The sequence below is a fragment of the Canis lupus genome, chromosome 3 (genome assembly GCF_048164855.1).
Source record: "Canis lupus baileyi chromosome 3, mCanLup2.hap1, whole genome shotgun sequence".
NCBI lineage: Eukaryota > Metazoa > Chordata > Mammalia > Carnivora > Canidae > Canis > Canis lupus.
In genome coordinates this window covers 66,323,135-66,344,429 of record NC_132840.1, presented here as the reverse complement: position 1 = coordinate 66,344,429, position 21,295 = coordinate 66,323,135, and the positions used below count along the sequence as shown (strand labels likewise).

Here is a 21,295-nt window from a genome sequence, read left to right as displayed (position 1 = left end):
AAACAAATGACATTTTAAAAAGATGGAGAATTTAATTTCAAAGCAAGAATGATATTCAAGCATTACTGATCTCCCCCTCTTTTTCTTCTGGATATCTTTAGGAGACAAGTATTCTTTGTAGAATATTGTTTGGTTTATCAGAACTAAAATTTTGATGTGGTAAATAAAAGAGAGGGAATATTAATGTCATTATAATATTCACTGTCTTTTCTGACTTTTTAAAAAGAGCAGTTTTGGGTGCATAGAAAAATTGAGTGGAGAGTACAGAAATTTCCCATAAACCCTCTGAACCCACACATTATCAATATCCCCCACCAGAATGGTACATTTGCTATAATTGATGAACCTATATTGACACATCATTATCACCCAAAGTCCATAGTTTATATTAGGACTCACTCTTGGGGTTGAGCATTCTATGAGTTTGGACAAATATGTGACATATTATCCACTCTTACGGTATCATACAAAGTCTTTTCACTGGCCCGTAAATCCTCTGTTCTCTGTTCTCTCATCCCTTTCCTCTCTCCCCCCAACTCCTGTCAAGCACTGATCTTTCTACTGTTCCAACAGTTTTGTGTTTGGGAGAATGTCATATAGTTGGAATTATACATTAGGTTGCCTTTTCAGATTAGCTTCTTTCACTTAATAATATGCATTTACGATTCCATCATGTCTTTTCATGAATTCATAGCTCATTTCCTTTTAGATCTGAATAATATTTTTTGGTCTGCATGTACTACATTTTGTTGATCCATTCACAGACTTAAAAACATCTTGGTTGCCTTCAAATCTTAGCAATTATGAATAAAGCTGCTATATTCTCTTTGTAAAGTAATAAATGTGGATTATGTGTATAAACCTCTGGATATGGTTCTTTTCTCTCCTTAGTCATAACCATATCTTTGATGACCTCATCTAGTTCCCCAGCTTAAATACCACTTGCAAGTTGACTGTTCGCAAATTTTTAACCTCATCCCAACCCTCTCTCTCTCCTGGGTTCCAGACTCAGCTTTTCAAAGGCTTACTTGCTATCACACTTGGATGTCCAGTAGGCATATCAAGTAAACATGTTCAAAACTGAATTCCTGATCTTTTCTTCCTCCCCCAGCCTCAAATCTGCTCTACTGATAGCCTTGTCTGAATCTGTCCAGCTGATGTTAACTCTATCTTTCCAGTTGCTCAGACCCCAAACACTTGAATTCTTGAATACCTGTCTTTCACTCACATCCTTATTTAACCCATCTAGAAATCATGCAGAATATTCAAAGTTGTATACCTCCATATGCAGCTCTACCATCTGTTCCTACTCACTCCACCAGAGCTATCATCTGCTTTAAACTACCACCATGTCTCACCTAGACTACTGGTCTCAGCACTGAGTCTTCTTTCACTTTTATTATTATTATTTTAGTTTGAAATGATCACAAAGGGGATCCCTGGGTGGCGCAGTGGTTTGGCACCTGCCTTTGGCCCAGGGCGTGATCCTGGAGACCCGGGATCGAATCCCACATCGGGCTCCCTGCATGGAGCCTGCTTCTCCCTCTGCCTATGTCTCTGCCTCTCTCTCTCTCTCTGTGTGACTATCATGAATAAATAAATAAAATCTTTAAAAAAAAAAAGAAATGATCACAAAGTTACAGAAAAGATGCAAGTTCTGTACAAAGAACTTATTTTTCCTGAACCATTTGAGCATAAATTACTGACCTGATGCCTCACCACCTCCCTGCCCCAATACCTTGTATATTTCCTTCCAGCAAGGATATTATCCTAAATAACAACAATGCACCACAAAAATCAGGAAATTAAAAATGATATGTCTCTATTACTTAATCTGCAGACCATGTTTAAGTTTTGGGACCCTGTTGGTCCCCAAAACTATCTTTTATAGCAAAAGGACCCAGCTTTATGCCCTGAGTTGCACTTAGTTGTCATGTCTCTTTAGAAAACATTAGTTTGGAACATTTCCCCAGTATTTCCTTGACTTTCAAGACGTTGATATTTTTGAAGATCACAGACCAGCTATATTGTAAGTCATTTCCCAATATCAGTCTGTTTCATGTTTCCTCATAAATAAATTCAAATTATGCAGCTTTGCAGGCATATTACATAAGTGAGCTGTGTTTTTCTCACTGCACCCTGCTGGGTGGTGCATAACTTCTTCAAATTTGTTTTATTACTGATGAAGTTCAGTTTAATCACTTAGCACCTGCCAGACTTTTCCACTATAAAGTTATTATGTGTCTTTTATAATTAATGAGAATTTTGCATGCAGGTACTTGGAAACTATGTAAATAGTCCATTCCTCATTACACTTAAAATTTGTCTTTTTTTTTTGTATCAGTATGGATTCACAGTTTCCAAGTATATTTAATTTTTAACTTTAAAAAATTTCACAGTTTTTTATTTTATCATTTTATCCCTATTTTACATATTGCCATCACCAGTTATTTTAATGCTCAAATTGTCCTTAATTTGGTTGGTGGGAACTGTTTCCAGTTGGCTTCTATATCCTTTTGCCATGTGACCATCATTTTTTAAAAAGATTTTCTTGTTTTTTGGTACAAGATTGTTCAGGCTCACCTTATACTTTCCCTGTCTGGACTTTGGATTCAGGTATTTTTTCCAAAAAAATTCTGCTTCTTTGCTGTAGATAATCTCCTTTCCCCCAGACACCCTTCTCTCATGCTCCTGACTCTGATTCCTCTAGCCAGGCTTCTTGCCTGGGATACCCTGCTTCCTCTGTTTGGTCTCTGACATCCTGTGCCAGCTGCCCCCCACCCCAGACACCCTCCTAGCTGGTTCAGGCAGAGGATTTTGAAAACCAAAATCAGATCGTATCACTTTTCTGGCTCAAAACCCCCAAAGAGCTCCATTTCACTCAGAGTAAAAGCCAGAGTCCACAGCATATGGTACAAGCTTCAGCGCGATGCTGATCCATCCTCCGTTTCCATGCCCATCACCTCCACTACTTTTTCCCCCTCCATGTACATACCAGGTCCTCTCCTGTGGAACACTTTTATTCTTCCTTCTGGAAAGCTTCTTCCTCCAGAAAACCTGTGGCCAGCTGCCCCACTTTCTTCAAGTCTTTGCTGAAATCTCACAGTTTCAACGAGACCTACCCTGACTCACCTGTTAAAAACACTGCAAATTTCCCTGTGCTTCAGTTGATGTTTGGAAGCAAATGCCACAGGCTATGGGCTGAAAGGAAGCACAAAGCCAAGGGATCTGAGTGGCTCCTGTCAGAGAAGGTGAGAGGAAATTAAAATTTGCACAGGCAGCTCCCAAAAAAGGGGCAGGGACTGTGGGGGAAAGTGGGAACAGCCCGGAGATGGTACAAACTAGAACCATCTCGGAGATGGTACAAACTAGACCCAGAGATGATCCAGGAACACTGAAGAATGGGCATCTCACACTCGGGCAGAAGCTGTTCCTTGGACATTGCAGCAATGTGGCTATGTTGTTGGGGTGCACTTTGTGTTTGACCCAGGAAGACTGAGAATTCAGCAGGAACATCCCACTGAGATGAAAGGTGTCAGTGAGAACATACACACCTCTGGGAAACCTTGGAGAAGACATTGGCCTTCTCACAGCATATAGAATAATAGACTAAGATGCTGAAACAAGCCTTTAAAGGGCAGGATGATCTACAAAGTCTGGGGGGCTTTTGTGACTCCTAGCTACAGGTGATACACAAGGATGCAAGAGTCCTCCCAAAGTCCATCACTTTGATCCGATCCAGAGGAATATCTATTACATTCTCAGAGAGAGTTTGCCATCCAAAGAATTTCATCTGAAACTGCCAGATGTGCTCTGGGAATGCAGAGAGTCTGGAATGAAATGGAGAAATCTCCTCAAATTGGGAGGAGAGAGAGTGGGCTGGGCAGAGCACAAAACCATGGGATCAAATATAATACACTCTCATGTATCATGCACTTAAACATCAGTGCATGTTAAAACAGAGACACCATGGAATAGACTGCAACACTGGTTCTCATTTTTTTAAAAACCTTGAATTTTGCACTTAAGGTAACCTGCTTCACATTGTGCCTTTGGACTCTGGGAGTTTATTCCCCTCTGCCACTTAAAAGCATGGGTTACCATGGTTTAAGAGTTAGAAAAGCACTGGAGAAAGGTAAGAACACTGAAGGGTCCCTTGCCTGTCACTGTTGGCCTTGGGTACATTACCAAACTCATCAGTTTTCTCACTTATAAAGTAAGGAGGTTGACTAGATGATTTTTAGTTGGGCTGCTTTTGGCATTTAGAAATGCCCTCAGACTTTGTCTGTCCTTCCCTCCTCTTAACATTTTTTTTTTCTGGAGGCATATTCTATTCTCTCTTCTCTACCATTTGCCTTTTTCCTCATCCTCTGAGTTTCTATTGTTTTAGAACATTGATCTTTACCTGGTGCACTCTGATTGTGCTATCTCTATGTTCTGGACAGTTCTTAATATTTAGTTTCTATCTCTGCTATCAATTGCTCAGTATGTCCATTTCCATTTAATTTCTTATACCTGAAAAGAACCTGACTGGCACAGTTCATCTTTTTGAAACAGTTTTCACCCATTGACTGTTGGCCAGTCAATAGAAGAGGTACCCTAAGATTAGCTACCGATCCTGATACAACCAGTCATAGTCAGTGAGCCATAAGGTTCTATGTTAGAAAACATGGCTGCTATTCCTTGCAGGGCTGTAGGGAAGTCCTTAGAAGTAATGCAATTGGCAAGAATCACCAATTAAAAAAAAAGATTTAACTAACACCTCTTTTAACACTTATCAGTTCTGTAATAGGTAAGACAGTGTGTCTCATACCCAGGTTCATTATTATTATCATTTTCACACTTAGGACCTTATTTCCAGTATGTTAATGTAATTTATAATATTCACTTATGTAAAGAACTTCTAGAAAGTGAACACAACATAAAAGTTTTTTAGGCTGAGTAAAGATACAAGTTAATTTTCTATTCAATTCTTTTCACTCAATTCAATATATTCAGATATTTATTGAATACCAATTCTGGACTGGATACTGTTCTAAGTAATGATGATATATATAGCAGGGGATAAAACAAAATCCCTGCTGATATGGAGCTAACACTCTGGAGAAATCTAAGTAAGTTTTTGTTTGCTTGTTTCTTTTTCTTTCTCTCTTTTTTATTTTTAATTTTCAGCACAGAGACTCACATATCCCCTACCTATGAGTCAGATCTCAACACTTTGTCACAGTTGTTTCAGTTTTGTTTTCTTAAAGAAAAAAACATTGCATATCGAGTCAAAACCCTCTCTGTAGCCTCCAGTTCATTTCCTTGTCATCCCCCTTTCCCAGAGGGCAATGGACAGAATTGTGTCCTATCAAAAGTCCAATGTTGAAGCCTTACCTCCCAATGCAATTGCATTTGGAGATAGGGCCTAGAAAGAGATAGTAAGGTCAAATGAGGTCATTAGAGTGGAGCCCTAATCCAACGGGGCTGGTGTCATAATAGAAGAGGAAAAGATACCAGAGCTCTCCCTTTACCATGTGACGACAGTGAGGAGGTGGCCATCTATAAGCCAGGAAGGAGGTCCTCAGCATCTAGAACCTTAATTTTGGACTTCTCAGCTTCCAGAACCATGAGAAAAAATCTTTCTGTTCAATCCACCCCGTTATGGTATTTTGTTGTAGCAGCCTAAGCAGAGTAAGACATAGAAGTAACTACCATTCTGAATTTGGTATTTATCAACCCCAACCAAGCAGGATTTATACTTTTATTAGATTTATATGGATCCATGAACAAGAATTATGTAGTAGGTTTTTTTTTTGCAGCTTTAAAAACTTTATATAAAGAGCATCATGCTCTACATACATTGCATATTCTAGATAAGTAGTCTATTTTCATTACAGCCACCTTTGAAAATTTGGTGAAAGTTTTAGCCAACTACCCTACAGAAAAATGTGCAACATGTTGTATATAATTTAAGACAGTTCATAAACTGTGCAACTCAATTAGAAAGCCCCAACTTTTGCTCTAGTTGTATTTTACTCTTCAGAATATTCATCCCATAATATTGTGTAAGTCCATAATCATGTAGATATGGAATAAATCATGATCCCTGCTTACTGAGACTGGAATGTGGACTTATATTTTGGAGAGATATATAATAATAAACATTAGAAATAAAAATAGTTTTCTTTTGAGTCACCAGAAAATTAAATTATCTCTATATTCCATTTTTTCAAGTTTTCTAAATAATCGAAGTCCAGTAGAAGGGAATCACATGGGAGTGATATTGGCTTGATACAAAGGAGTTAATAAAAAATAGGCTTCATTTGACCCGACAGGAAGAGTTTGAACTATTACAAATGAATAGAACAACAACAAAAAAAACATTCCTGTAATTCAGTACTCTGATTGCTACAGTTAAATATCAAGTCTTATCTTTTTCCCCTATAAAATGCGAGGACACTCATCTACCTCCCTGGGAAACTGGAAAGCTGGGGATTTTTTTCAAAAACCCGGTATGAAGTTTCTTGGAAAAGATGCCTAGCATAAGGATATAATTATTTTTTGGCATGCTGGCAGGTGCCTCTGTGCTGCACTTTGCTTTTCTCTGATAGCAGCCCAATACTGTGAAAGACATTCAAGGCCAAATGAACATTTACAGATGAATTACCACCTGCCACGAACACAGAAAGAAATATTGATGTTAAATAGAGCTATTTGAGAACTCTAGTAGGGAGAAAAAGGGTGGAACCTGTGAGAGCTGATGAGCCCAGCCAACTTCCAGAAAGGCAAGGTTAACCTGTCCTGCAGAGGATAACACAAGTCTAGAATTGAAGGGGATGGTATTATCTGGGAATCACATTCTTGTTTCTGTTAAACCTGGCATTGCCTATCTTCATCAAGGAGTGCTGGGAGCTGTGAAGAAGATGCATTCTGAGATTAACTCTGGAGCAAATATTTCCCAGGCAGAAAGGAAAAGAAAAAGGCTTAGTTAGCTATGGTAAAGATGAGAAATAGAAGATAATGTATATAGTCAGAGAAAGAAGTCTGTGGACATAAGATTCAATAGAAACTGAGGTCATTTTTGGAGAAGTAAAGCAGCAGAGAGACAGAAGGAGAGAAGCTGAATTGCTAATCCATGTAAGGAGACAGACATTCTGTACATTATTCTGATAGGTGCTGGCTAGGTGGACAGAACAGAACAGAGGACCAGCACACATCCTTGAGTCCATATACATCTCTATCAACTATCTATCTATCTATCTATCTATCTATCTATCTATCTATCTATCATCTATCAGAGGGGTGAGAGAAAGATCAATCTCTGGTGGGATAAAAGAGAAGAGAGAGTACTAAGAAGATTTAGAAGGAGACAGAGAAAGCAAGAAGAATAGAATAACCACATCTTGACTGACTGCCCATATGGCCTATTTTCTCCTGAAAACTGTGGTAGGTTGAAAACTGACTCTTCGAAAGATGTCCATCATATATAATGGATGTATATTTTCAGCTGTAGCCACATCTGAGGCTACTTTGGAAAAACGGCATCGGAAATCAAATAGAGATTTTCAGTAGCACAGAATGGCTGCATTCTCCTCCACTTCTCCAATAAGTATTCATCAGTGGCTCAGAACAGCCTGGTAAGAGAGCCTAGTTGCTGACTTCACATGTGTACTTCACATACATACAGAGAGAGAGCAAGAGTGAGAGAGTAAGAGCAGGAGGAAGAGAGAGAGAGAGAGAGACAGAGACAGAGAGACAGAGACAAAGACAGAGAGAGAGAGAGAGAGAGAGAGAGAGAGAGATTATCCTGGATTCACCCTAAATGAAAACAAGTGTATCTGTATAAGAGGGAGGCAGAGGGAGATTTGATGCACACACGGAAGCAGAGATCGCAATGATGTGGCCACGAGCCACAGATGCCAGCAGCCAGCAGAAACTGGAAGAGGCCAGGACTGGATTCTCCCCTAGAACCTGGAGGAAGCATGTCCCCACTGATACCTTGATTTCCACCCAAGCTGGAAGCTGATTTTGGACTTCTGGCCTCCAGAAGTGTGTGAAAATAAATTTCAGATTTTGTAAGCCACCCAGTTGGTGTTAATTTGTCACAGTGGCCACAGGGACCTACCACAGACACCAAAATGGAAATCAGTCACACGGCAGGGACAGCAAACATTACAAATGAGATGGCTCCTCGAATGAGGGTTTGAGAGTCACAGAATTCTGACAGCCCCCATGTTATCTTCTTTGGCATCTGAGTAACATCGCCATGTGAGTTTCCCAAAGTAACAAGGTATATGAGGAAAGATTTAAGTGTTTATCTTGCCTTTTCAGTACAGTTGTATTTTAGTATAGCAATTGATTAGGAAAGGCTTTAAAAAAAAAAAACAGGGAGAAGGAATTACAGAATTAGGAAATCACCAATTTTTGATCCCTAATAAAAAAAGATTAAGGCAAAGATCAAGTATAGGTCATTGGTAGTTACTAAAACCATTAGATTAGCCATTCTCAAAGTCAGCTGCTCTGTGCAATCACTGAGGGGCTTTGAGAACTCTGACACCTGTATCCAACCACCAGCGGTTCTGATAACATTGGCCTAGAATGGGTTCTGGGCCTCAAAATAGAAGTTCCGAGGTGATTTCTAGTGAGCAGCCCAGGTTACAAACCACTGCTGTCAAAATATCAGGCCACAAATATGATTGATTGATTGATTCACTCAGGCTAATGGCACAAGGAGAAATGTACCTTATAATGGAAAGATCTGGCTGCCAGTACCTGAACCCAGAGTTCAAATTTAGCACTAGTGTACTTAGAACTACCAGACATTACGCACCGTTTGATGTGATACAATACACGATCATACCGTGATGGGTATAAAATAATGTCCTTAACTATGTGAAATCCCACGTCAAAGTAAAATTTGTATCTGTGCTACGTGCTACCAAGGAAAGACCCGTGATGTCAGGAGAGTGTCTAGCAGAGCCAGACCTCACATGCGAAGTCAGGACCACAGGGTCTGGGCTGCACAGGCAATCATGAAATCCATACACCTCAAGTCACTCCTGCTAGCTGGACCTTTCCAATTTCACTCCTGCTATATCCCCTGGCCAGGTCGAGTTGGGTTCATGGGAGAGTGGGAAGCCTGTATCACAGGCTTCGGGCAAGTGTCTCATAGCCTCCTCCCTTGCTGCCTCCCATCACGGTGACAGAGCCCTAAAGGAGACCCCCCTGCTCCTGCCAAGGTACCCACTTGCCCTTGCCAAGGGCACTGTGACCAGCATGTCATCCACTGACACTGGCCCTGCACACCAGCTCTTGATTCATCACTGTGTCTTCCTGTGGAAGTGTGCCAGACAGAGAGAGGCACTGGCGTTAGCATCAAGCAGTCTTGCGTCTGAATTCTTTTTCTGCCACTTACCAGCAATTTGACCTGAAGCCTATATAAGCTCTCTGAGCCTCGATGTTTCTCATCTTCAAAATGGGACCATTAATACCTACTTCACAGTGTAATTGTGAGAACAAAATAAGATAATGAGTAGGGAGCACCTAGGGAAAGATGTGATGCATAGTTAGGTAGTGGATGAATGGTCTCCTTCTGCTTTAAACTCTAACCATTTTCCCCTCAAACAGGTGGGAAGAATGAGCCACCAGTGTGGTAGTCTGCCTTGTGCCCTCAGAATATACATAAATGCTGCTGCTAGATAGTTTTATTTGATTACTTCTCCATGGGGCTTTCCCCAATGTCTAAAACTCCAACTGCGTGGATGAGAAGGTACCTACCAGTGTCTATGTGCTGGAGGCATCCTCACCCCCGAGCTCTGCCCCCACACCAAGCTTCAAATGGAATTTCTCCCGCACACAGAAAGGGCCTCATTCCACATCCACTTCTTTCATGAACAGTCATCTATCGGGGACTTCTGGGCGTCATTTTAACTACTTGAGGAAGTGAGTAGGTATACCCAGAGGAGGTGACGCATAGTAAACTCAAATGCAAATAGATATATAATATGATTCCAGATGAGTCCTGTGAAAAAAATTAAATGAAGCCATTGGATAGAGAGTGAAGGAGGGCAGGAAGGATTTTCTTCAGCTTGAGTGATCACAGAATTTTTTTTTTTTTTTTGTCTAGGAGAGAGATTTCAACTGAAAAGACTGAATGAGAACAGAGTCCCAAGAAGACCACGGGAAAGAGCTTTCCAGAGGGAGGCAGTAGCTGACACAAGGGCCGAAGCTACAGTCCGCTGGGAGATCTGAAGGCCTGAAAGGAGGCCAGTGTGAATGGAGCTGAGTGGTGAGAGAGAAAGTCAAAAAGAGAGGCTGGAGTCAGATCATTCGAGGCCAGGGTAAGGAGCAGGATTTTATTCCACTGGAGTGGAAAGCCACAGGGGGACTTTCAGCTAGGCAATGGATGCTCTGATTTTCACCTTTGGAAGGTCCCTATGACTGCTGTGTGGGTAAGGAGGAGAGAAGGAGGAAGGTGGAGCTGGGCTGACCAGGGAGGGGTTATCACATCATCCCGGAGAGACGATGGCAGCTCAGATTTGGGTGACAGCAACAGACATGGTGGGGACTGGGAGGATGTGTGATCTGCTTCAGAGCGGACCGTCAGGACACGTTAACTCCCTATGAGGGTAAGGGAAGGAGGAGAATCAGAAGGACTCCATAGTCAGAGAAAGACAAACACCATATGATTTCACTCCTATGTGAAATGTAAGAAACAAAACAGATGAACAAGGAAAAAAAGAGACAACCAAGAAATAAACTCTTAACTAGAGAGGACAGATTGGTGGTTACCAGGGAGGAGGTGTGGGGGATGGGTGAAGCAGGTGAAGGGGATTGAGAGCACACCTATCAGGATGAGCACTGAGTCACGTATAGAAGTGTTGAATCACTGTACTGTACACCTGAAATTAGTAGAACACTGTATGTTAACTATACTGGAACTAAAAGAAAAAAGAATGACTTCAGATTCTCAACCTAAGAAGCTGGTGACTGGTGGTGCCATTTAATTCCATGGATAAGACTTTTGGGGAGAGTAGATCTGGAGAATCATTAACCCCTCAGATTAGGAGGTATTAAAGCTGTGGGGAAGAGTCCAGATGGTGAGGTAGAAAGGTCCAAGGACAGATCCCCAGGGCACCCAACATATGGGGTGCTAAGCATTCCCACCACAGCCTCACAGCCTCCTGACCCACTGGGCTCCTCACCTAGAGCTACCCCTTCCTGGCCCCATTCAAAGCAAAGGGCTCCCCTCTCTCATCCCAGTCAAGCCTGATTTTGCCTTTATCTCAATCCCAGCTGCTCCTACAAACTGTCTTCTTCACTTCCTTGCACGTGGCCTCGCTTGCATACTTTTATCTTTTTGGTTTGCATGAGTCCTGTTGCTTCCCCTAAATTGCAGCCTCCTGGAAAGCAGCAAATAGGTCTCATAAATCCCTGCATCGTCCTCAAAATCTGACAGAAAACCATTCAGTGCTCCCAAGTCCATGTTGATTGAGGGACTAAGGCCGCTTGGGAAAATGCCTCAGAGTGTGGGTGACCCCCACACTCCCGGCTCACCCCCTCCGGGCGCTGCCACCAGGCGGGGGTGAGCCGGGGCCTGTCGCCTCCACCATCAGGGCTGCGGTGAGCCCCGGAAATTTCCCCACCTGGCAGGTGCGCAGAATGAAGTACAAAGAGGTGAAATTACTTTTTTTGTAAACACACACAGACGCACACACACAACGCAACAGGGAGAAAGGGGAGAAGCCTTCAGCGCCCACTCCGGGCCCTGGACCACGAGATCTGTTTGGTGAAGAAGACAAGCCAGTTTGGCTGGAGCACCGACTCGCCTCGGGAGGTGGTGGCAGGGTGTCACCTCTGGGTTCCTCTGTCTTGCTTGACTCTCGAAGCTCACGGGGCTGTCGTGGGCTGCGGCCAGAAAGCTGGCTTCTCAAGGCCCAAGCTGGGTCTGGTGGCCGCACAGAAGACAAAGAAGCTGGCAGGAGGGAGGACAGCCAGGGAGGAGGGCGACGGAAGGGAAGCTGTGCGCAGGCCCGAGACACAAAGGGGAGCCTGCGGTGGCAGGTGTCGGGGAGGAAGAACACAAGGCCGCTGCTGAACGCAGAGCAGCCGCAACCACCAGCAGCCCAGAGATGGAAAGAGCAGGAAAAGAACAGAAAAGCACAATGTGGAACAGGGATCAGAGAAGCAGACGAACGCGGACACAGTCAGGAGGAACAGGTGAAGTGCGGGTTCCCGGGAAACGACTTGGAAAATGACATCAACTCTTTTTAGGACACGCTGGGAAATACTTTGGGGCCTTTGGATTACTTGGCCAACAAGGATGAGCGCAGAGGCCTTTAATGGAATTATTATTATTTTTTTTTAATTTTTTTTATTTATTTATGATAGTCACAGAGAGAGAGAGAGAGGCAGAGACACAGGCAGAGGGAGAAGCAGGCTCCATGCACTGGGAGCCTGATGTGGGATTCGATCCCGGGTCTCCAGGATCACGCCCTGGGCCAAAGGCAGGCGCCAAACCGCTGCGCCACCCAGGGATCCCGTCTTTAATGGAATTAGATGTAATACATTATCAATGAACTTTAGTGGTATAGCACGTGGTTGGGTTTTTTGGAAATCCAGAAAAATTAGGTAATATGTAATTTGTATAATTCATGAAAGTCATGAGAGAAGGAGCTGTTTTCACTTACTGTAACTTACTGTAACCCAGACTTACTATCATGTGTGTACTTAGGTCAATCAGTGAGTTTTCGCTGATATTTCTGTTGATAATGATAACCAGTTATGGGCGCAGAAAGGAAACAAAATGCAGAAAGGAAAGGGGTGGCTTCTCTCTGAGGCCTTCTGCACTGCCTTCTGGCTCTAAGTGCAAATTCTAAGACCTAAAATAATTGGGAAGATCTGACAATGGTCAAAATGGATTTATAAAAGCTAAAATGCGGGATGCCTGGGTGGCTCAGCGGTCGAATGTCTGCCTTCAGCTCAGGGTATGATCCGAGGTCATGGGATCAAGTCCCACATTAGGCTCCCCACCTGGGGAGCCTGTTTCTTCCTCTGCCTATGTCTCTGCCTATGTCTCTCATGAATAAATAAGTAAAAAAATCTTTTAAAAAAGCTAAAATGCTTAACAACTATTACTAAGAGCTCAGTCCATTTTTAGAGATAGATGAATGAATACCCATGTATCCATTTTGCTTAGAGTCAGCAATCCAGAAAGCAACAGGGTCCCATGGGCCATCCACCCATGGTCCACCCATGGCCCACCTGGGCTTGCAGAAATAGAGAGTCCATTTGATGTTTTCTGGATGATTGACATGAAATAGAGTTAGGGAGAAGATGGGATTATTGCCCACAAGTCAATTCGTTCTTTTGTTTCATTCAAGTATTGCTTTTGGTTCTCACTGGCACAAGTGATATTAAGAAAGATACCACAAAAAATATGAGATCTGAAAAAACTCAATTAAAAAAAGGCCCATTTTAAAGGACTTGAATAGAGGTTTCTCCAAAGAAGAAGTATGGTATATGTTCAACAGGTATCTGAAAAAGTACTCAACATCACATATCACTGGGGAAACAAATCAAAATCACTATGAGATATGACCTCACATCTGTCCAGATGGTGATGATCAAAAACAAATCAAAACAAAACACAAAAGTCAGCAAATGTTGGTGAAGGTGTAGAGAAATTAGAACTGCACACTATTGTTAGGAATACAGAATGGTGCAGATGCTATAGGAAACAGTATATAAATTCCCCCCAAAATAAGAGAAATAGAACGACTATATATTCCAGCAATCCCATTTTTGGATATTTATCCAAAAGAATTGAAATTAGGATCTAGACGAGATATTGGCACTTTTTTGTTCATTGTAGCACTGTTTACAATCTCCAAGATGTGATGCAGACGCAGCCTCAATGCTCATTGGCAGAGGAAGGAATAAAGAAAATGTGGTATATAGATGCAGTGGAATACTATTTAGCTGTAAAGAAGGAGAAAATTCTGCAATATGTAGCAAAAAGGAGAAACCTTGAGAACATTATGCTAAGTGAAATAAGCCGGTCACCGAAAGACAAGTACTGCACGATTCCACTTATGTGAGGTACTTAAGATAGTAAATGATTAGAATCAGAAAGTAAAATGGTGGTTGGCAGAGGCTGAGGGGAGAGGGAAGTGGGCATAAAGTTCTGCAGGATGACTAAGTCCTAGGATCTGACATACAACATTGTGCCTATAGTCAACAATACTTCACTATGCACTTAAAATTTTGTTAAAAAGGTAGAGCTCATGTTTTCTTACTACAATAAAATAAAGTCAAACAAAACAACAAAAGACAAGGATCAATATATCACTACAAACTTTTAAATTGATAGTACTTCAAAAAAAATCAAGAGGTCCAAATATATTTCAGAAATAAAGAAACATTTATTTAAGGAGTGCAAAAAAAAATTACACTGGAGATTGAGCATGGTTAGCCACGAAGTATCCACCCATCGTCTGACACCAATGAGCTAAATGATTTGTTCTGTGGTCACTTCTAGATTCCTTGGTACACTAATCTAATCTCTAGTTTCAAGGCCCTTGGGAACTCTTTGTAGGTGGTCATGTCAGGTCCAGTTTAGACTATGGGTAAGGTTACCCTAAAATATGGAGAAAATTGACCATGGCTTTGGACTTGTTCAGGAAGCTCCCAAACTCCCTGGGGAGGGAGATAAGAATAGGTCTTGTGAATGTACATGATTGCTGGAGCAAGCCTGTCCACTCAGTAGCTTGGGACCGGTTATGGCTCTGAACAGTGAAAGAGCCTTAGGATTATAGCAGATGGGGGTTCCTAGGTGTCTGCCAACAGCATTGTCCATTCCCATGGCCCTTTGATAGGCAGAAACTATTTGGAGAGGAAATGTTATATATTGCCTTCTCAGTGTTTTGGGACCAGAGTGTCCAAAGTAATTCGAGTACAGTAAATGCAAGTTCCCAACAGAAGGCTGGTGTTTCATTCTCCCACCTTCTGGTCAGCAATAAGCCCACTAAAACCACACAGAAGGAAGAGATTTTTCTCAAGTTTGCAGCCAGTCATAGTGGAAGCAGCCCTCCCTTCCATCCAAAGAACTGCATTCCTGATGCACAACCAGAAATATTTCATACCTTCCCAGGACAAAACAGGACCAATAAGATAATGCCCCTAAAGCCACCCCTTGACCCTTTGGCAGGTGGCCACTCTATATTGCACTTTCCTTACAAGTTATCCTTTTCAGATGCGGCCTCTGCTCCTTCTCCCAGGGCAGTTGGCAGTGAATGGGACGCTCTGCATAAAGAATGACCAGTGAGGCTTTTCATCAGAGCACAGGGAAGCTGTGTTTGAAACGACTCCACACTTGTCTTAATAGGCACGACCTTTCCTCCTGGGACACATTTTTCACTGCCATGCCCGCCTTGTAGCCTGAATTGGGACAGTGATTCATTTGGGTTTTTCACATTCTCTCTTTCAATACTGGAAGAAGCCCTGGGTCATTTATAGTTCGGACCTTGGCCCCTCTCTTCCTTTATTCATAAAAAAGCATGAACACTCTCCCTGTTCATAGGGAGGCCTGGTTTAGTTTCACCCCATTCCCTTGTGTTCCTAAGGTCAGTATTTTTGTCTTTGCTCCTTACATAGATTGTTTTTACATATCTGATGAAAAAGAAAGTCAAAGAAGACGAGTAGGAGCCCTTGTCGCTCTGTGGCTTGTGAAGTCCTGTGTAGCCCTGTCTTGTCAGCCCAGTTTTCATGTGCCTGGAAGTGTTTTTCCCCTGGGAAGTACAATTACAGGGGGTGGATTTGGGCTCAGTATGAAGACAAGCCAATAGCAACTACAAGTGCCTGAGGAAGAAGTGGGGAGCTTCATGGCCTCTGCGGTATATTGTCTGTGCAGCGGCCAATGACCACATATCAGAGACAACATTAGGAAGGATTCATGGATCAGATTAGGGGTGTCTCAAAAGAGTCAAACGTTTGAGTATTTTTTAGGCTAGGAATATGGAAAGAGAACAGTAAGGCAGTCTAGCAGGATCCTCTAGAGTCAAGGATTCCTCAGGTTCCTTTCAACCTTAGACTGTATCTACAAGCAAATACTCAGATCTTTCAGACATATCTTAGACACAGCTGGTTTCTTAGAGTTTTTGACCTGGAAGGATCTTTAGGGATCATTTTTGTTGAGTTTATTAATAGAAGAAAAAAATTAATTTCCAAAAGGTGAAGTATTTTCTTCTAGATACAGCTAGTTGTGTTGTTTATCAAAAACAAAACAAAACAAAATAGACCTGCTCTATGGTTACAGAATAGGGCAAAACATTTAGGCAAAAGGTGTTCTAAATTTTTCTTCTGACCGGGGTTGGAAATTCCTACTTCTCTATCCTCTATTATAATTATGGTTTGGGAGAGGGCCTAATTTTGCCCCCCTATATAACACCCTGATTCATGAGACGCGGGAAGAAAGTGGTGGTGGTGGCGTGGGTTCCTGCTAAGACCTCAGAAGCATCATCCAGGAGGAAGTAGCATAGCAACAAGCAGGAAGGTAGTGAGATGTTTCCATGGTGTGATTTAAGGGGGTACCATGGTTACCATTCCATACACCAGTGCCAATCATCTTTCTATAAGAATAGTCTCATTGCTTTGGGCCTTGAAATCATTTGCAACCTTTAGAATTCTCCGTTTAAAAAGAACAGTTAATGTATCTAATTCTATCAGTTAATACATTAGTTTGTCACTAGCACGTTGAATATCTCCTAGGTGCTAGGCCAATAATGATCTTTCTCTGTCTCTCTCTTAACCTCTTAATTTATTAGTTGTTAGATACTTGAGAACAAGGCTCTGTAGGGAATGTCATACAAACTAAGAACCTTGGGGTTGGGTACCAGGATGGTTAGGAAGGTGAACATTGGATTTAGATATAACTGGGTCCTACTATCAACTCTGCCACTTAGTACGGCGACCTTGGGAAAGTTAGCCAGCTACTGTATGGAATCACAAATCTCCTTATTTGTAAAATAGGGATAACAATTATACTTCTTAGGGTTAGTTAGGGTTAGTTTTGAGAATTGATTAAATAATCCCTGTTGGGCACTTGAGACAGTGCGAGGCACATATGAAGTATTTCATGAATGGTAATTATTTCTGCTGTAATATCAGCTTCGAAGACATAGACTTGAAGAGGGTAGGGGAGAGGCACCAAAGAAAAGTTATATCCCTGAAACAGGTCTTCTCAAAGTCAACTTTATCCACGCAATCTTATCTCTACAGGAAAGATTGTGTATCAGATCAAAGCCAAGGGACACAGCCATGTGGCCACATTGCAGAGGTGTCCTCTCCTCCAGGCAAGCTCTGGGAGGATGGCAAGTATGTGTTCACATGTGCATGGCATCCGGCTTTTCAACCTGCCTCCTAGTCTCATTTTTCCTCCTCATCCCAACCTTCCTTGGAATTTCTAACCTCTAGGTAATTATACATGTTGTTTCTTCTGTCTGGAAAACATTTGGCTCAACTGGCCTGATTTCTTTCTACTTGGCCTTCAGGTCTCAGCTTAGATTTAACTTTCCCTGGGAAGCCCCAACGAGGCTGGGTGGAGTGCCCCTCTTGTGTGCTTCCCCACAGCCCTGCCAGAGACTGTACGACATTCATCATGATTGCTTATCTTCCCCACTAGGTTGAAATTTAGTGAGAGCAGGGGCCTCATCTAGGGGGTTCCCCTAGAAGTTGGGGTTCTCTGAACCTACCTTATGTGTCAAGGTACAACAAGATCATTTAGTTGCTCTGAAAATATTGCTTATTAGGATACTATCAATATTGTTCTCCTTTTCCCTTGTAGAAATTATCTGCAGATTATTTGTCAAAACATGGAGGGTTCTTCATAAACTTAAAAATAATGCATGTAGGGACCATTTCTGCTTACCCGATCCATGCTTGACCAGGATGTTGGTGCTTCAGCTGATGAAGAAAAACGTGTATCTGATCTAGCAGCTGGTGGACACGTCTTCCAAGGCATTTTTTAAAGGGCCATGTTAAATCACTGTGAAAGGAAAACAGATTTGGGTTTCTTCTCAGTGGGAATCTAGGCTATTTTGGACACAAAAGCTCTCAATTACTTTCCCCGACACCGGGACTTTTCCAATTTAGCATGTGACCTCTTCTGAATCGGTGGGTGACATAGGGTAACCACATATTTATCATTCAAACCGAGGCACTTTTGAGCTCCAGCCTGTGCCCTAGGCCTGATACCGTTCCCCTTTGTTTCATGTGTTGGACAACTGAAAGAGGAATCACAGACCTAACTTCCTCTAGAGCAGGGGGATTGGAAGGGAGCACTTACTACATAGTGTCAGATGCATGTGTGGTTAAAAAACCTTAGTCCAGTTGCTGTGCAACCGGGATTTGGAATGGAAGAAAAACAACATGTGGTAGCAAGTGGTTTATCTTTCCATTAAAAAATGATTTATTTTGAAAAGATTTCCAACTTAAAAAGAACACTTGGAATGGGGGGCACCTGGGTAGCTTGGTCAATTAAGCACCCAACTCCCGGTCTCAGCTCAGGTCTTGGGGTTGTGAGATTGAGCCCTGCGTCATGGTCAGTGCTCAGCATGGTGTCTGCTTGAGATTCTCTCTCTCCCTCTGCTCCTCCTCTGCTTGCACTCTCTCTCTCAAATAAATAAATAAGTCTTTTTTTTTTTTTTTAAAGAACACTTGGAAGTCAACCACAAACAAGTGTGAGTTTCCCTTACCCAGATTCCCTAACTGCTAATATTTCACTGCATTGGCTCCATTTCTCTTTTTTCTCTCCGCAGTTCTGTCTCTCAATGGTGTGATTTGGAAAGAATAGAGGAAAGTCCAGGCTTCTTCTTAAAATCATTGACATGGTATCAGCAGGAAGGCTTGGGAAGCAACCAAGCAAGAAGGGCTGGAAATTGGAGAACACAAGTATTTTTTGTAGGCAACCTCTGTTTGCTGGGCACTCAGGTAACTACTTTGTGAATATTCCCTCTTCAAGTTCTTAGAGGAATCCACTGAAGTGGGTATTATTCCCACTTGCAGATGAAGAAATTGATGATCAGAAAAGATAAGCAACTTGCCCAAGGTCACAGGGCCAGGACATGGGCTATGCCTGAATGTGCCATTTTAAAGCTTCTCTCTTTCCATGATTGCACACCTTGTCATTGCAATAACAGTACATGACTGGGAATAAAAAGGCCCAACTCTGTCCCTAAGGCTGTGTGATCTTGGTCAAGGCATTTCATTTGATAGGAATTGAGTTTTCTTGACTATAAAATGAGGGAGACTATGCTAGAGGAGACAGTTAGTTGGGTTCTAATAGGATATCTGAATGAAAGCAACAAAGAACTCATGGTCAGCTACAGGGAAGGTCAGAGGCCTCTCCTGGCAGCACTCCACAAGCAGCCACTTCCAACCACACAGGCACAAGATGGTGGAGGCCACGATAGGAAACCCCTGATCAAATTAGGAGGAAAAAGCCAAAATCCTGCCCCCACCCACAGTGATGAATATCTTGCCCCTATTTAATAACTGCAGATAAAATATAGAAACCCAAACTCTGGGGAAACAGCTCTCTCTCTCTCTCTCTCTCTCTCTCTCTCGTCTGCTTCTATAATTTTCCAACCTCAGCTCTAATTTTTTGGGTTTTATTTTTATTTTTATTTTTTTAATTTTTTTTTTTTTTATGATAGGAATTCTTTCAGCATCTGGCTCCCAGTGAAGGCAGACCCAACCTCCTCTCATTGATTCTGAATCTATCCCTTGGTACTAAACATCATTGGTTTCATATCTACTCCTCGGGAAGATAGTGATTCTAAAGCCACCAGACACATGACCATCATGTGATGGCAGCTACCCTATCTCTCCTGAAACCTTTTTTCTCCTGACAAAATATTCCTATTCCTTCAACTCTTCTTTGTAGGATATGACTTTTATCATATGGTTTTATCGGGATGGTTCTCTCACCATCATAGTACCCCCCTGCCCCCCAAAAGATACTCTAATGTATCTACACCTTTCTCAGAAAACTGATCCAATAGCACTAAGATGCTTCTCCTGATTCGCATTGTATGCCTTCAGCTGAAGGCCAACTGGCCTCGGCAGGGGCCATCTCACCGAACTTGTTCACTAATACTAGAACTAGTGGGAAATGATATAACCTATTAAATTGTTAAAGTTTTTTGACTGTTTGGCATTCATTTTCTTCCTTCCTTCCTTCCTTCCTTCCTTCCTTCCTTCCTTCCTTCCTTCCTTCCTTTTCTTTCTTTCTTCCTTTCTTTTCCTTCCTTCCTTCCTTCCTTCCTTCCTTCCTTCCTTCCTTCCTTCCTTCCTTTTCTTTCTTTCTTCCTTTTTCTTTCTTTCTTCCTTTTTTCTTTCTTTCTTCCTTTCTTTTCTTTCTTCTTCCTTTCTTCCTCTTTCTTCTTCCTTTCTTTCTTTCTTTTCTTTCTTTCTTTCTTTCTTTCTTTTTTCTTTTCTTTTCTTTTCTTTTCTTTCTTCTTTCTCTTTCTTTCTTCTTTCTTTCTCTTTCTTTCTTTTCTTTCTTTCTTCTTTCTTTCTTTCTTTCTTTCTTTCTTTCTTTCTTTCTTTCTTTCTTTCTTTCTTTCTTTCTTTCTTTCTTTCTTCTTTTTATTTTCAACCTAGTTTCCTTTTTAGGAATTTTCACTTCCCCTGTAGATACTATCTGTTGGGATTGTAATCAGGAGTTCTGTTTATTCCTCCCCAAGAACAGGGTGATGACGCAAGCCGAGCCAATCTGCTGTTCTCTGCCTGGAATTTGAATCTTGAACAGAAGGACAGTAATGCCGAAGGTAGTTGGACTTCCACCCCCACAGTGAGGCTCCTTGATCATACTGTTCTTGGTATATAGTTCTATTGTTGTGGCTCCTCTTTTTAGCCTTCCATTCTTTCTCTGAACCTCACATCCTTCCAGTATATCCCTCTGGCTTATGTTAGCTACAGATGCTATCTATCACTTGCTATCAAAGAAGCCTCACCATTGTCCATGGTGGTGTTCCTATCTACTGTATGAATACTCTGTAATCTCTCCCTAAAGGTTTCTTTACTACTTACTCATACAATTTTAAAAAGTTATAAGTTACCTTCTGCCTTTTAGTTTTATTGTGATTTGCTATCTATATTTCCAGGAGGCTGAACCCATGGTAGAGAAATCCGAATGTGTTCCCATCTTCCCCTCCTTCCTACGATGTGATTCTGTAATTTTTACCAAGAAGTCAATTAATAAAGTGTCTAATTTTGACTGAACATAAAAGATTAGTGGCCTTTTAAAAAG

The 21,295-nt window shown here is 41.8% G+C and overlaps 1 protein-coding gene across 13 annotated transcripts in view; it reads right to left on the bottom strand.

Annotated features, from left to right (window-relative positions):
* The window catches only part of ZC3H12C (zinc finger CCCH-type containing 12C), a 176,542-nt gene that overhangs the window by 118,315 nt on the left and 36,932 nt on the right, over window positions 1–21,295 (bottom strand). For 9 of the 13 annotated variants that reach the window (XM_072821879.1, XM_072821878.1, XM_072821890.1 and 6 more), the window contains 2 exons: window positions 17,912–18,028; window positions 3,133–3,239 (listed from right to left, as the gene is read on the bottom strand). The gene's annotated coding sequence lies outside the window, so the exon portion shown is untranslated. Of the gene's footprint in view, window positions 1–3,132; window positions 3,240–17,911; window positions 18,029–18,737; window positions 19,547–21,295 lie in introns of those variants that run through there. The other 4 variants (XM_072821884.1, XM_072821885.1, XM_072821883.1 and 1 more) reach the window with 3 other exon arrangements.